Below are 3,696 nucleotides of genomic sequence, written 5' to 3'. Positions count from 1 at the left end.
CATCTCTGGTCGTCGCCCCTCGAGCACAGCCCCTTAAAATAACTCAGAATGACTCAGTCATCATCACGCACACACACAGCTGATGCTGCTACATCCGGTCTCAGTGACTCAGGAATCAACAGACAGGAAGAGAGAACAGGGTTTTTGGGAGAGAGTGGGATAGAGAGCAGACAGAAGGAGAGAGAGAGAGAAAGAGAGAGAGAGAGAGAGAGAGAGAGAGAGAGAGAGAGTGAGTGGGAGGGAGAGTGTGTGTGTGCCATCTGTATGTGTGTGAGAGAGAGGTAAAGAGTGGGAGGGAAAGATATATATATATATATATATATATATTGTGAGAAGGTGAAACCCTCCCCCTTCTCACAGTCTCGCATAAGATAAACTATTATTATTATTATTATTATTACTATTATTATTATTAATACAATTATATTGTGTATATATATTATAATTGGTGGTGTGAAATTGGACTTCCGCCACAGTAGGGGGCAGTGTGGTAATGAAATCTCAGGATCATGCCATCAGGGAATAGCCCAGGGGGTGTTGATATAAACAGCTGTTTTGTAAATATCTATAGGTTGTGCACAAGGTGTGGGTATGTCTATATTTGGTGATTGTTTATTTAGTGTCATGTTTATTTTGTATTCACACAATGTACTTTCTGGTCAGTTAGGTAGAATTGGTAGCTTTAGCTACAGAATGTTCCCCCAACTAGTGGTATGGCCCATACGGCCTTGATTGGTCCAATGCATTTCCCTATTTAAGGGCTGCCTCATTTGGTGTTTGGGGGCTGAAGGTGGTGCTGGCTTGATGGGAGGCCAGTGTGAGAGCGGTATGTTTTGGTTAAGCTATGTTATGCTATCTAGGAACTTTGCTTTATTTTTTTGTGAATGTTTTGGAAGAAAATAAAGCTTCACTTTTTTTTGGCCTGAGACAATTGCCCTCATTTTTGCCCACACTCTCTGAATCTGGTTGGACATATCCCAGATACGTGGGGGGAGAGAGAGAGAGAGAGAGAGAGAGAGAGAGAGAGAGAGAGAGAGAGAGAGAGAGAGAGAGAGAGAGAGAGAGAGAGAGAGAGAGAGAGAGAGAGAGAGAGAGAGAGAGAGAGAGAGAGAGAGAGAGAGAGAGAGAGAGAGAGAGAGAGAGAGAGAGAGAGAGAGAGAGAGAGAGAGAGAGAGAGAGAGAGAGAGAGAGAGAGAGAGAGAGAGAGAGAGAGAGAGAGAGAGAGAGAGCTTGTGTGTGAGAAAGAAAGAGTGAGAGAGCCACAGAATGGAGGAGCTCAGCTAAGAGTTGGGAAGACAAAGAGGCTTTGGGCTGATTGCAGTCTGTGACAAGTCAAAGTTGGAAGAGATCAAGCCTCCCAAGCAGAACTCTGAGAGCGAAAGGTTCACAGCGAATAAAAAAAGAGACCGTCGGAAAACTCCAGTCACACCAAAGCTTAAGGGAAAAGCAAAAGCAGGGATGAGTCCTGTCGAGGGGTTTCTGTCTACACAACCCCACATGAGGAACAAAATGTCACCATCACAATCTATATTTGAACAAACCGCATGGCGGTACTGGTGCTAAATGTTTTGGGGGTTGAGTGGCACCTTGAGTGGGATTGCTGAAGAGTTCTAGGGTAGGGTAAAGCAATGTGGGTCGATCCATCATCTCCGATACCCAGGGCCGAACTTATAGTCGCATGGCTGCCACCCGCTCTCTCTCTCCTTGTTGATTGGTTTTCGATGACGATTGGGGAACGATTTCTGCTTCCTTTTTTTTCGGCAGGTGCACAGAAGTGCTTCTGCTTCTGTTTCATTCTTCCTCCCAGACATCTTGGAATCCCTTTGACTCGCCGTGCAAAAAAACCGCGTCTCACTGACCAGGAAGTGCCTGAATCAAGGGAACCTTTGGCCACGTCAATTCTGTTCCCAGATTAACTCCTTATGAGTGCAAGGGCAAGGAAAAGTCGGGTTTGTACAATAGGTCCGCTTCAATACTTCTCCATCGAGAGCAGTATGTACATCGAGTGCTTGAGTGCAACACACTATGCTTGAAGTTAATTAGTTCGAATTGGCCTATTGGCCGTGAGCTATTTAAGTCAGGGGAGGTTGCTATTTAAAATTCTAATGATCGCAATTCTAATGTTCTGAGGCATGAGGTCCTGATTGGTTGAGATATAAAGGGGAGGGGCTTGAGCTGACTTAGAACATTACATAGATACATAGATAAACAGGAGGGGACTGTCGTCTTCCTGATTTAACCTTTTCTTTAGCTGCATCCGTTTTGGAATTTTTTTAGAGTTTCTGAGGACATCCTTTTTGAGTCGACTGCCTCTGTACGAGATGATTTGATTCAGGAGCGCTCGCAGCGGAAAAATAGGGAGGGTGGGGGGGGGGCGGGGAAGAGTGAGACGTTTTTATCGTCCCTCGCGTTCCAAATCTTGCCCTACTCACCTCCATTCTGCTCTCTCTCTCTCTGGATTACAACTCTCGCATCTTATACCGACATCATCTTTAAACACATTCCCCCACACCACCTCTGGCCCCCCGCCTCTCCCCCGTTCACTGGCTGCAGAGAGAGAGAGAGAGAGAGGGAGAGAGAGAGAGAGAGAGAGAGAGGGAGAGGGAGAGAGGGGGAGGGAGAGGGAGAGGGAGAGGGAGAGAGAGAGAGAGAGAGAGAGAGAGAGAGAGAGAGAGAGAGAGAGAGAGAGAGAGAGAGAGAGAGAGAGAGAGCCCCACCGGCCGCCACATCCTCCACCGCCCCCCATCCTTCATCCACGGACATGATTGGTAAACAAATACCCATTGAAGACGAGTGCAACACAGAGCCATCCATCAGCTGCAGCTGTCAGAACCCCGCGCGCTCTCCATCACACCGGCCCCTGGTACCCGGGGCGCCGGCCCGGGGAAAGCCCGTCTCCCCGGGAGACGAGGACGCTCTCCTCCTCCTCCTCGTGGTGGTGGGCGGAGGAGGACTCCCTCCGAAGCTCGCTAATCATAATAATAATAATAATAATAATAATCTATGGGGGCAGTTCAGTCTCATTAATAATGACCGCACAGAGAAGGATGCACAAATGTATTTTGTGATTTATAATATAAATGACTCTCTTCTCACAAATACATTTCAACGCACACACAAATGGATGTCGGTGTGTATAAATGTAAAATTAATCCATAAACAAGTTAGAAATAAGTTTCACAAACACATTTCTGATCCACACACGAATGTGTCTTGTTTTAAATAAATGTAATTTAAATCCATAAAAACATTAATTTATACACAAACTGTTAAACTTGATTGGCTACAGAGAGTTCCTTGTTGAAAAAAAATGCATTTGTGAATCCAGCCACAGCAGGAGAGTCTCAAAAATCCACATCTAAATACAGACCAGTTCACACACAAATGCAAACAAGTTCACAAATGAAAAGCGTCTTGCAAATTCACAGTTTAACAGATTGTATATAAATGTAACAACATCCAACTGCCTTTTTCATGAAAATGGCAAATATTTTTTAAATTAATTATGGATTCAAATTACATTTATTTAAAACAAGACACATTAGTGTGTGGATCAGAAATGTGTTTGTGAAACTTATTTTTGTTGGATTTATTTTAATATATATATATATATATCCACTGATATCCATTTGTGTGTGTATTGAAATGTATTTGTGAGAAGAGACTCATTTATATATAAATCACAAAATACATTTG

This window comes from Micromesistius poutassou, assembly GCF_964030765.1.
Source record: "Micromesistius poutassou genome assembly, chromosome: 13".
NCBI classification, from domain to species: Eukaryota; Metazoa; Chordata; class Actinopteri; order Gadiformes; family Gadidae; genus Micromesistius; species Micromesistius poutassou.
Note: the sequence above shows the minus strand (reverse complement) of the source record.